This window comes from Erythrolamprus reginae, chromosome 9 (assembly GCF_031021105.1).
Source record: "Erythrolamprus reginae isolate rEryReg1 chromosome 9, rEryReg1.hap1, whole genome shotgun sequence".
Taxonomy (NCBI): domain Eukaryota; kingdom Metazoa; phylum Chordata; class Lepidosauria; order Squamata; family Dipsadidae; genus Erythrolamprus; species Erythrolamprus reginae.
This window is the reverse complement of record NC_091958.1, coordinates 7,138,570-7,152,074: the sequence shown is the minus strand read 5'-3', so window position 1 is coordinate 7,152,074 and position 13,505 is coordinate 7,138,570. Positions and strand designations below refer to the sequence as shown.

General features: G+C 42.9%; 1 protein-coding gene across 1 annotated transcript in view; it reads left to right on the top strand.

Moving 5' to 3' along the window:
• Window positions 1-79: 79 nt before the first annotated feature.
• ADCY7 (adenylate cyclase 7) overlaps window positions 80-13,505 on the top strand; it is a 99,530-nt gene continuing 86,104 nt past the window's right edge. Inside the window, exon 1 of the mRNA XM_070760195.1 lies at window positions 80-596. The gene's annotated coding sequence lies outside the window, so the exon portion shown is untranslated. The remainder of the gene's footprint in view (window positions 597-13,505) is intronic.

The window sequence follows — 13,505 nt, the reverse complement described above, 5'->3', positions numbered from 1 at the left end:
GCGCACCTGTTCTGAGGGCAGCTCGGCGGGCGCCGCGCGCCTCTGCCTTTTTGCGCGCGCTCTCCCGGCCGGCGGCGGCTGCTGCGCCCGCTTAGGATCCGCGCAGAGCGGCGCGCTCCCCTCGGCGGAGGCAGCGGCGCTAGAGGGCAGGACCGGGTGGGGAAGAGGCTGGTGGCGGCAGCGCCTTTCCGCTTTTGAGTCACGCTCGTCGGCGCGGCGGCTTCTCCTTTCTTTCTCTCGAGACGGAGAAGGGGAAGGAGAAAGAGAAGGAGGGAGAAAGGAGGAGGAGAAGGAGAAAGAGGAAAAGAAGAAGAGGAACGAGAAGAAGAGAAAGAGAAGTAGTAAAGAAGCAGAAGGACTAGAAGGAGGAAAGGAGGAGGAAGGAGGAGGAGAAGAAAGAAGGGGGGAAGGGGGAAGGAGAAAAAGGAAGAGAAGAAGGGGAAAGGAGGAGGAAGGAGAAGGAGAAGAAAAAAAGAGAAGAAGGGGGAAAGGAGGAAGGAGAAGGAAAAGAAAGAGAAAGAGAAGAAAGGAGAAAAAGGAGGAGGAAGGAGGAGGAACAGCTCCAACAGCGGCTCTCGCCCAGGACAGCGGCCAAGGTGAGACTCCGGAACGGCTCGCTGGGCATCGCGGGGCTGGGCAGCCTGGACAACTCTTCTCTACTGGGCCCTCTTCCTTCTTTTGACGACCCCCGCCCATTTTGGCGTCCCCTTCGCCTGGTGGTAGTGGGTGTTTTTGGGCAGAGGGTTTCGCTGCGCAGGCGGTAAAAGGAGGGGATCAAGAGCAGGGTCACCAAGTGGCCCACCGACCTCCTTCACCAGGCTTTCCAGATGTGGCCCTGCTGGTGGCCAGGGGCAAGAGCGCCAGGCCCTTTGGGGAGGGGTCCTGGAGCGAGAGAGGGGGATGTCCTGCCTCTCCCTGGTCCTTGCCTACCTGGGGAATGCATATGTGTGTTTTTGTGTGTTTGGGGGGTGATGAAAGGGTCAAGGAGGGGCACTGACCCACAGAGATGCCCTTGCTGAAGGTTAAGAGGGTTAACAGGTGGAAAGGGATTTGGGGAACGGAAAGGTACCTTGTTGCTTCTTGGAACACTTTTGTCTGCCTGGAGATTTGTTTATTTCCAGAGGGTCGGGGCCGCCACAGAGAAGGCTCTTCCCCTGGGTCCTGCCAAACGACATTGTTTAGTCGACGGGACCCGGAGAAGGCCAACTCTGTGGGACCTAACTGGTCGCTGGGATCCATCCAACCATCCATCCATCCATTCATTTAAAAAAAAATCACAATAGATAAGTAAGTAATTCTGCATTGTTACATTTTTGCATATTTTTCTTTTGAGCTTCATTATATTTTATAAACATATACTAATCGCACTACACTTAATCTTATTTTGATAGAAAAAATAATATACTTATATTTTATACTGTTAAGCTTTGTTTTTAAGTCACCTTGGAAAGAGAATCATAGATAATCTTGACTTGAGCGGATGGAAATCCTGCTCCATAATAAGAGGAGGCTGTTCTACCACATCTGGGTGAATCCTGGAATTACATTTGCATGGATGGAAATCTCACCTTGCGTTAAGCCATCGCTTGTTTGACCAGGATAATTTAAAATAATTAGGGTGGCAGTCATGTGCCACCCTAAATCAAATAAGCTTTACAGTGTGCAACTATCGGCCAGTGCAAGCTGTAAAATGCAAACCAGCCAACTGAAGGTTCCCCAAATTAACGCAGGGTTGGGTTGTGCAAAAACATTCAGCCGAGGTCCTTGGCAAAACAAGTTGGCATGAACGCAGCAATATTTTTGGGGGTGGTTAAGGCAGACGTGTCTTTTGCAAGCCTCGCATCTGATTCAAAAGTTCTTCCTGGTTTTCTCTGCCCACATATTCATGCACAGATACTTCTCTTCACTCCAAGAGGAACTTAGCGTTAGTGTGTGTGTGCATTTGTCTGGGGACAGCTTCCAAGGCAGCACCACCAGCCTTGCAAAATGCACCACTGCTTTAGCAATATGATCAGTAGCGGTTCGTTTTGCTAATGCACATTTCACAACCTTCGGGTAGAATATTGTATCCGATGAAGGCGCTCCCGCGATACGAAGCCTTGCAAACCATCGCGGTTGGTTTCTTCGCACAGCACGCTAAACCCCAAATGAAACCAAATTCTGGCTTGATCGGTCTTGGCTCAGCTATCTCATCAAATGAGGGCTAAGCGTGTTTGGTTTTACTTTGCTGTATGCAAACTGAAACCGATTAGCACACTTTGTGGCTTGCTGTGTTGTGTTCCTCTAGAGCAGTGTTTTTCAACCAGTGTGCCGTGGCACACTAGTGTGCCGTGAGACATGGTCAGGTATGCTGCGAATCTCAGAGAGAGAAAGCAAACAAGAGAGAGAGAAAGAAAGAGAGAGAGGGAGAGAGAGAAAGCAAGAAAGAAAACAAGAGAGAGAGAAAGAAAGAGAGAGAGAAAGAAAGCAAGAAGGAGAGAGAGAGAAAGAAAGCAAGAGAGAGAAAGAGGGAAAGAAAGAGAGAAAAAGAAAGAAAGAGAGAGAAAGCAAGAGAGAGAGAGAAAGAAAGAAAGAGAGAAAGAGAACAAGAGAGAAAGAGAGAGAGAGAAAGAAAGCAAGAAGGAGAGAGACAGAAAAAGAAAACAAAAGAGAGAAAGATAGAGAGAAAGAAAAGAGAGAGAGAGAAAGAAAGAAAGAGAGAGAAAGCAAGAGAGAGAGAGAAAGAAAGAGAGAGAAAGAGAACAAGAGAGAGAGCAAGAAAGAGAAAGAAAGAAAGAGAGAGAGAGGAAGGGATAGTGGGAGAGAGAAAGACATAGAGGGAGGAAGGGAGGGAGAAAGAGAGCAAAAAAGAGGAAGGAAGGAAGAGGGATGGAGAGAGAGAAAAGAGAAGAAGGGAGAGAAAGAGGGAGGGAGAGAGAAATAGAGCAAAAGGGAGGAAGCCCCCCCCCCCTCAATGTGCCCCAGGCTTTTGTAAATGTAAAAAATGTGCCATGGATCAAAAAAGGTTGAAAATCACTGCTCTAGAGCACTGTTTCCCAACCTTGTCAACTTGAAGATATTTGGACTTCAACTCCCAGAATTCCCCAGCCAGCGAATGCTGGCTGGGGAATTCTGGGAGTTGAAGTCCAGATATCTTCAAGTTGCCATGGTTGGGAAACACTGTTCTAGACTAGTGGTGTCAAACCGGCCCACTGAGTACTTAGAGCCGACCCACAGAACCGCTCTGGAAACAGCGGTCTTGCCTTGCCTGCTCCAGCGAAAATGGAGGCAGGGAGGCAGCACGTGGCTTACCTTGGTTTCGTTTTCAGCTGTGACGGTTTCCTGCAGCCCTCTGCCGGTGGAAATGGAGCCTCCCTAAGTGATGTCGAGCTGGCTACACACAAACACACACACACAAAGGGCCCAACACAACCCTGAGGCAGCCCTCCATGAAATCGACGTTGTCCCCTCTGCTCTAGACCATGATCCATTTAAAATACTGTGATTTCATTCGGAATACTGTGTCCAGTTCTGGAGACCTCCCCTACAAAAAGATACGGATAAAATTGAACGGGTCCGAAGATGGGCGACAAAAATGGTGGAAGGTCTTACGCATAAAATGTATCAGGAAAGACTTCATGTATAGTATGGAGGACAGAAGGGAAAGGGGGGACATGATCGAAACATTTGAATAGGTTCAAGGGTTAAATAAGGTTCAGGAGGGAAGTGTTCTTAATAGGAAAGTGAACACAGGAACAAGAGGTCACAATCTGAGGTTAGTTGGGGGGAAAGATCAAAAGCAACATGAGAAAATATTATTTTACTGAAAGAGTATTAGATGCTTGTAACAAGCTTCCAGCAGACGTGGTTGGTGAATCCACAGGAACTGAATTTAAACATGCCTGGGATAAACATATATCCATCCTAAGATAAAATACAGGAAATAGCATAAGGGCAGACAAGATGGACCAGGAGGTCTTTTTCTGCCGTCAATCTTCTGTGCTTCTATGTTTCTGGCCCATTGATGCCACGCCTTTCCTCTCGCAGTGCGCGAGGGGGCAAATATTTCCCCAGGGGACATCTGTTAACCAGTCTGCAGTGCAATCTGCTCCTCAAATCAACCTGGTCCGTTTCCCTTTTTAAAGATCATTTCCTTTTTGGTAGAGCTGCTTCTGCCTTTTTCTTTTTGTAAGCCCTCTCTCTGCACAGATGTAACACGTTGCCAAAACCAACAGGAGTGAAAACGTACTTCTATGAAATGTTTTGGCGGCTGAAGGAGCCAGTAGGGTTGTTGGCGGGTGGAAAACCTTGCAAATGCATTTCGTAGAACTGCTGCCGACGGAGACATCCGTTTCCACGTTTCGTTTTGGAGGGAGCTTTCAGGGTTGGAAACCTGATTCTGTTTGCTAGAAGGAGAAGCGTTTCGTCAAAATTGCTTCCCGGTAACATACATTTTGAGTGGATGAACCCATTAGCAGATTTGAACAGGTGTGCAATTTGAAAAAAAACCCAACCTACACATTAAAATAAAAAGCATGTGCTTTGTTTTGGTCGAGGTGAATAGAAACATAGAAACATAGAAGTCTGACGGCAGAAAAAGACCTCATGGTCCATCTAGTCTGCCCTTATACTATTTTCTGTATTTTATCTTAGGATGGATATATGTTTATCCCAGGCATGTTTAAATTCAGTTACTGTGGATTTATCTACCACATCTGCTGGAACTTTGTTCCAAGGATCTACTACTCTTTCAGTAAAATAATATTTTCTCATGTTGCTTTTGATCTTTCCCCCAACTAACTTCAGATTGTGTCCCCTTGTTCTTGTGTTCACTTTCCTATTAAAAACACTTCCCTCCTGGACATTATTTAACCCTTTAATATATTTAAATGTTTCGATCATGTCCCCCCTTTTCCTTCTGTCCTCCAGACTATACAGATTGAGTTCATTGAGTCTTTCCTGATACGTTTTATGCTTAAGACCTTCCACCATTCTTGTAGCCCGTCTTTGGACCCGTTCAATTTTGTCAATATCTTTTTGTAGGTGAGGTCTCCAGAACTGAATGTGTATACAGAGTCCTGGACTTACGACTGGTTGCTTTGTGACCGTCTGAACGTATGATGGACTTCTCCAGCGGTGTTTACGACTGGGTTCAGAAGTTCTGATGGCTCCCAGGAAGCTCCCACCCTGTGATCCCTCATATGGGCACCCCTGCGTGTCTGCGCGTGATTTTGCTACCTGCCCAGGCGCAGTAGGAGACTCCACTAGCTGGACTCCACTAGCACTCAGAGCCACGGGGGACGAGCACACGTCATGGTTCCACCTTAGCAGCCCACCGCTGTGCTTGCCCCTGTAGGATATATACACGCCATAGGTTCGCTGTCACGGTCTTAAACGATAGATAGTAAGAGCTCTTAGGGTGTGCAATGCTGAAATGGTGAATTATCCCCACTTGGCAGTAATGGGCTGCCAAAATTCTTACTGCCACACTGTGAGTGTGGCTTATTTTGAGGGTGTGGCTTGATGGTCATGTAGAAACATAGAAGTCTGACGGCAGAAAAAGGCCTCATGGTCCATCTAGTCTGCCCTTATACTATTTCCTGTATTTTATCTTAGGATGGATGGATGTTTATCCCAGGCATGTTTAAATTCAGTTACTGTGGATTTACCAACCACGTCTGCTGGAAGTTTGTTCCAAGCATCTACTACTCTTTCAGTCAAATAATATTTTCTCACGTTGCTTTTGATCTTTCCCCCAACTAACTTCAGATTGTGCCCCCTTGTCCTTGTGTTCACTTTCCTATTAAAAACACTTCCCTCCTGGACCTTATTTAACCCTTTAACATATTTAAATGTTTCGATCATGTCCCCACTTTCCCTTCTGTCCTCCAGACTATACAGATTGAGTTCATGAAGTCTTTCCTGATACGTTTTATGCTTAAGACCTTCTACCACCCGTCTTTGGACCCGTTCAATTTTGTCAATGTAACTGGGTGGGAGTGGCTTGCCGGCCATGTGATCAGGTGGGAGTGGCTTGAACGATCATTATCGTTCAAGTGAACTGTTAAGTCCTCGTCTTACAACCTCACCAGTGTCGCTTGCTTCGCGTTTCCCACGCTCTCCTTCCTGGGTCCTCCCCCCCCCACCGCGCCTCAGGCTGGGTCGCTAGGCAAATGAGTGCCAATCAGCTGTTGAGAAAAGAGGGGGGAGGAAATGGCCCCCCTGCCGGTGCTGGTCTCCCTGCCGCTTTCAGAGGAGGGAGGAAGAGGAGGATGGAAGGATGAGATTCTCAGCTGGAGCTGGGCACACAGCTTCATTTAAGTTGTGAGCCACCCCAAGTCTTCGGAGAGGGGTGGCATACAAATTCAATAAATAAATACATAAACTTCCACTGGTGGAACTGCGTTCCACCCCGTCCTGCCTGCTGCCCACCCCTACCATTCAGCATAAGAAATGACAAACCATAGAGCTCAGAAATCACGGAGAGAAAACGTCCTACTTGCCAGGACCTGTTTCCAAATGCAAGACTTGACCTCAGCTTAGCAAATCTTGTTTCTGACGAAAAACGAAATGTGGCGCAAACAACGAGAGTTTACAAGGAGTGGTAGAGCTCCGAAGAGCTCGTACAACTAAGCAGAAGTGACAGAGGTACTTTCACAAAAGCCCTTCACTCCTCTACCTGAAACAGAATACCCTACGAAACTAGACTTACAATCCTGGGTCTTGAAAGCTTACTACGACGCCTTAAACATGATCTAAGTATTGCCCACAAGATCATATGTTGCAATGTCCTGCCTGTCAAAGACTACTTCAGCTTCAACCAAAACAACACAAGAGCACACAACAGATTCAAGCGTAACATTAACCGCTCCAAACTTGACTGTAAAAAATATGACTTTAGTAATTGGGTTGTTGAAGCGTGGAACTCATTACCGGACTCCATAGTATCATCTCCTAACCCCCAACATTTTACCCTTAGACTATCCATGGTTGACCTCTCCATATTCCTAAGAGGTCAGTAAGGGGCGTACATAAACACAATAGAGTGCCTTCCGTTCCCTGTCTTATAGTCTCTCCTATATCTTGTATTTCTTCTCTACTATATCCTCTATAACCTTCATTGTGTATTATTGTGTATTGGACTAACTAACTAACTAACTAACTAACTAACTTTCTCTTCTCCTTTTTAAAAAATCCACCTCCACGTTTCTCCTCCTGTTGTCTCTCAGGCCATCTCTTTGTCCTAGAGGTGCTTTTTTTTTCCCCAAGAGGCAACTGGTCTTTCTGTTTTTTTTTCTTTGAAGCAGTTTCACTTCTCATCCAAGAAGATTCTTCAGTTCTTCAGAGCTGTGGAAGCTTCTTGGGTGAGGAGCAAAACATATTGGTCCATTATCCTGACGATAGGATGTCAATAGATGCCTCTTGAAAAAGCACCTTTGGGTACAATCAGAAGAACGTCCTGCAGGTTTAGCATCTTTAAGACATGTGGACTATGACAATTTTCATGGTTGAGATACCTTGAGTCAGAATTTTTATACTTTTATCCTATCTCTCTCTCTCTCTCTCTCTCTCTCTCTCTCTCTCTCTCTCTCTCTCTATCTATCTATCTATCTATCATCTCTCTCTATATCTATCTATCTATCTATATCTATCTATCTATATCTATCTATCTATCTATCTCTATCTATCTCTATCTATCTCTATCTATCTATCTCTATCTATCTATCTCTATCTATCTATCTCTGTCTATCTATCTATCTATCTATCTATCTATCTATCATCTCTATCTATCTATCTATCTATCTATCTATCTATCTATCTCTATCTCTATCTATCTATCTATCTATCTATCTATCTATCTATCTATCTATCTATCTCTATTTATCTATCTATCTATCTATCTCTATCTATCTATCTCTGTCTATCTATCTATCTATCTATCTATCTATCATCTCTATCTATCTATCTATCTATCTATCTATCTCTATCTATCTATCTATCTATCTATCTATTTATCTATCTATCTCTATCTATCTATCTATCATCTATCTATCTCTATCTATCTATCTATCTATCTATCATCTATCTATCTATCTATCTATCTATCTATCTGTGTACAGTATGTATGTATGTATGTATGTATGTATATGTATTCATTCATTCATTCATTCATTCAATCGTTCGTTCGTTCATTCATTCATTCATTCATTCATTCATTCATTCATTCATTCATTAGAGTTGGAAGGGATCTTCTGGTCATCTAGTCGAACCCCCTGCTCAAGCAGGAGACCTTAGACCACCCCAGACAGATGGCAGTCCAATCTCTTTTTAAAAGTGTCAGGTGTTGGGGCGCTCACAACCTCCGCTGGCAGGCCGTTCCACTGGTTGATCACTCTCACCATCAGAAAGTCTTCCTTATTTCCAGGTTGAATCTCTCCTTGGTCTGTTTCCATCCGTTGCTCCTGGTCTGGCCTTCTGGTGCCCTGGAAAATAGTGTGACCCCCTCCTTTCTGTGGCAACCCCTCAAGTATCTCAATACTGCTATCATGTCCCCCATTTTCTGTGAAAGCAATAGCAAGATTTGCCATTGAAGACACCAGATCTGAAAAGGGTTTGATATCTAAGGCAGTGTTTCCCAACCTTGGCAACTTGAAGATATCTGGACTTCAACTCCTAGAATTCCCCAGCCAGCGAACGCTCGCTGGAGAATTCTGGGAGTTGAAGTCCAGATATCTTTAAGTTGCCAAGGTTGGGAAACACTGATCTAAGGAGTTGGACTTGTGAAGGCGGCGGTCTAATCATTGTAGGATGGAAAATAAAGAGATCTTACGTTTAAATGGTGGGCTGCATATTTCTGCGTTCAAGAATCCCTTTAAAAAGAAACAGTAGGATATCAATCAGCTCTGAAAACATGAAACCTATTTCCCTCCATTTTGCAGCTATTTCTATTCTGAGAAGATTAATCTTGAGTCAAACCAGCCACTAAATATAGCATGAAATATTGGCTATTGAGGCCTAATGAGTTCAGGATATTAAATCAAACCTTGCTTGGCTTGAGTCTGCCTTAGGCTTTGTTAGGGCCGTTGTTGCTTTTAAATCATGGTTTACATCTTACCATGTTATGAAAATGCAACTAACGGTGTCCCTACAACAGTTGGATGAACCGCGCCATGGTGGGATGGGTGGACCTTAATCAATGCACAGCTTCCCATCACGGTAGACCCTAAGCCATGAATCAGAAACTATAGTGCTGATTCACTTCATAAGCAACAAACCCATTATTTTATTTTATTTTGTTTATTTATTTTGTCCAATACAAATTGAAAGTTAAGGAGAATAAAAACATGTAGTAGTAAATATCAGGGAAGGGATAGAAGAAGAGATATGAGAATAGAATACATCAATGAAGAGTAGAGGAAGGAAATATGGATGGGAGAAAAGATATATAAAATATAGGAGAGACAATTGGACAGGGGATGGAAGGCACACTAGTGCACTTATGCTCGCCCCTTACTGACCTCTAAGAAATCTGGAGAGGTCAACTGTGGAAAGTCTAAGGGAAAAATGTTAGGGGTTGACACCACGGAGTCTGGTAATGAGTTCCACGCTTCAACAACTCGATTGCTAAAGTCATATTTTTTACAGTCAAGTTTGGAGCGGTTGATATTAAGTTTTAACCTTTTATTTATTTATTTATTTTGTCCAATACACAATGAGGGTTTTAGTGGGTATATATCTATATACACATAGTAAAATACATGATGAAGGTTATAAAGGAGATACTCATAGTAAAATATATCTAAGAAATAATAGAAAAGAAGATATAGGAATAGAACATATCAATGAAAGAATAGAAGAAGAGATACAGGAATAGAAGAAAGGAATAGGAGATATAGGAGAGCAATAGGACAGGGGACGGAAGGCACTGTAGTGCACTTGTACTCGCCCCTTACTGACCTCTTAGGAATCTGGATAGGTCAACCGTGGATAATCTAAGGGTAAAGTGTTGGGGGTTTGGGGATGACACTACTGAGTCAGGTAATGAGTTCCATGCTTTGACAACTCGGTTACTGAAGTCATATTTTTTACAGTCAAGTTTGGAGTGGTTAATATTAAGTTTAAATCTGTTGTGTGCTCTTGTGTTGTTGTGGTTGAAGCTGAAGTAGTTGTTGACAGGCAGGACATTGCAGCATATGATCTTGTGGGCAATACTTAGATCATGTTTAAGGCGTTGTAGATCTAAGCTTTCTAGACTCAGGGTTGTAAGTCTAGTTTCGTAGGGTATTCTGTTTCGAGTGGAGGAGTGAAGGGCTCTTCTAGTGAAGTATCTTTGGACATTTTCAAGGGTGTTAATGTCTGAGATGCGATATGGGTTCCAAACAGATGAGCTGTATTCGAGGATGGGTCTGGCAAAAGTTTTGTAAGCTCTGGTAAGTAGTGTGAGATTGCCAGAGCAGAAGCTACGTAGGATTAGGTTTACAACTCATGAAGCCTTCTTGGCTATGTTGTTGCAGTGGGCTTTGGCACTTAAATCTTTTGTAATTAGTATACCAAGGTCTTTAACCGAGTGGGGATTATCTGTGATAATTTGATTATTCAGTTCGTATTTGGAGTTCAGATTCTTCTTCCCAATGTGTAGGACAGAGCATTTGCTAGTTGAGATTTGGAGTTGCCATGTGTTAGACCACTCAGAAACAGCGTCAAGGTCTTTTTGGAGAGTAGTTGTATTATCGGTGGTGTTGAAGAGACCAGTGATGTTCCCCCGTTGTTTCTGAGTTCCCAGCTTAATCCTCCTCCTTCTGTAGCTTTTTCATAATACTTTTTTAACCTCATTCACGGATTTCTGCCTTTCTTTAGCAGCTGATTATGCGGAATTTCTCAAAAGTGCATTGAAAGTTTAGTTTATAGTTTATAGTTTAATCAGATTTGTATGCCGCCCCTCTCCGCAGACTCGGGGCGGCTCACAGCAACAGCAATACAAGACAAATCCAATATTAAATTAATTTTAAGAACACCACAAGTTAAAAACCAATCATACACACTAGCATACCATACACAAATTTTATAAGCCTAGGGGGAAGGAACATGTCAATTCCCCCATGCCTGACGACAGAGGTGGGTTTTAAGGAGCTTACGAAAGGCTAGGAGACGAAAGGCTAGGAGACGAAAGACGAAAGGCTAGGAGACGAAAGTTTTAAGGAGCTTACGAAAGACGGAATGAGCGATTCCAGCTGCTTCCTTTTTTTCTCTCTTTCCTTTCAGGCTGGCACCGCAAGTCCTTTGGAATTCTATGGGACTTAGAAGTATGTTCACGGGAATTAAAAGTCCCAGTTTCATGAGTGGAAAGAGTATTTGGGAGGAAAATAAATAAATATTTTCTTTTAAAAAAGTTTTTAAAAAATAATTTTGTATTGAGTTTAAAACAAACCAACGTATAAAATACAAACACAAAATATACATACTGTATATGCAAGGCCAACATATAAAAAGAAAAAATACACAACATAACCATCCTAATCTAACAACAAGAAAACCCTAACCCAGTGTTTCCCAACCTTGGCAACTTGAAGATATTTGGACTTCAACTCCCAGAATTCCCAGTTGGAATTCAACTCCCAGCATTCGCTGGCTGGGGAATTCTGGGAGTTGAAGTCCAAATATCGTATTTATTTATTTATTTATTTATTCATTCATTCATTCATTCATTCATTCAATTTTTATGCCGCCCTTCTCCTTAGACTTAGGGCGGCTTACAACATGTTAGCAATAGCACTTTTTAACAGAGCCAGCCTATTGCCCCCACAATCTGGGTCCTCATTTTACCCACCTCGGAAGGATGGAAGGCTGAGTCAACCTTGAGCCGGTGATGAGATTTAAACCGCTGACCTTCAGATCTATAGTCAGCTTCAGTGGCCTGCAGTACAGCACTCTACCTGCTGTGCCACCCCGGTTCCTTCAAGTTCCTCCTCCTCCTCCTCCTCCTCCTCCTCCTCTTCTTCTTCTTCTTCTTCATCATCATCATTATTAAAAAATCAGCACCATGCAGTTTTAAAGTTGGAACGGACTCATCCAAGGGTCATGTTATCCATCCCTTCCAATGTACAACAAAACTAATTATTGTCATCCTTGAAAAGTGTCTGATCAGCCTTTTCTTAAAACTCTCCAGAGATGCAAAGCTCATTTCTCCATAGGTAGACTGTTCCCCTGTTGAACTTATGCAATAATCAAGAAGCTTTTATTACATTTAAATGGAATCTAGGTGAGCCAAAACTTCTTCCTGTTGTTCATGGCTCTACTTGTGATAGTTTTGGCCATCTTTTTCCTTTTTATCTTCCCTTTAGGAACTTTCTTTCTTTCCTCCTAAAGGTGTATCTTACGATCTTAAATAACCTACAGTCTTGGTTTGGAAGCGGGGAAAATATGGCTTGGAAAGGAAAGGGTGGGGGAGGAAAGATTGATCAATTGAAGGCAACAGCTCTTTCCAGCTGTAAGGCAGATGTGTTGGCTATATGGAAGGTAGCCGTTGATCCAAAAGCAACGCAAATAGTTTCAAAAATTATTGGAATGGAGATTTGTCTCGGCTTGATCGGGTGTTGCTGGATAATGTCTTGTTAGAGCCAGTTTTCTAAAAAGAAATTAAACAAAAACAAAGGAACTTAATGGCTGGCTTCCATATCTTCTGTTGGAGTGGTTTCTTAAAATCTCTATCCATGTTCATAAGGATGTCGTGGAGTGCCAAAGTCTTTAAAGCCTGGTGTTTCTAAATCTTTGTTTTGGGATCACACAGCCAAAAAAAAGATAGGTTGGAAGGAAATGGAAGATTTGGAAAAGTAATAGCTGGGGGGGGGGGGTCAATGAGAGTCCTCGGAGAGGGGCGGCATGTAAATCCAATCAATCAATCAATCAATCAATCAATAAACAAACAAACAAACAAACAAACAAGCAAGTAGCTAACTGGATAGATAGATAGATAGGTAGGTAGGTAGGTAGGTAGGTAGGTAGGTAGGTAGATAGATAGATAGATAGATAGATAGATAGATAGATAGATAGATAGATAGATATAGATAGTTAGGTAGATAGGTAGATAAGTAAAAAAGTAAAAAAGTAAAAATGTAAGAAAGAAAACCCGAAAAAGAGTAGTAGAGTAGTTCTTCTTGTGCTCAGTTCTGGAGACCTCACCTACAAAAAGATATTTATAAAATTGAATGGGTCCAAAGACGGGCTACAAAAATGGTGGAAGGTCTTAAGCATAAAACGTATCAGGAAAGACTTCATGAACTCCATCTGTATAGTCTGGAGGACAGAAGGAAAAGGGAGGACATGATCGAAACATTTAAATATGTTAAAGGGTTAAATAAGGTTCAAGAGAGAAGTGTTTTTAATAGGAAAGTGAACCCAAGAACAAGGGGACACAATCTGAGGTTAGTTGGGGGAAAGATCAAAAGCAACATGAGAAAATAATATTTTACTGAAAGAGTAGTAGATCCTTGGAACAAACTTCCAGCAGACGTGGTTGGTCAATCCAC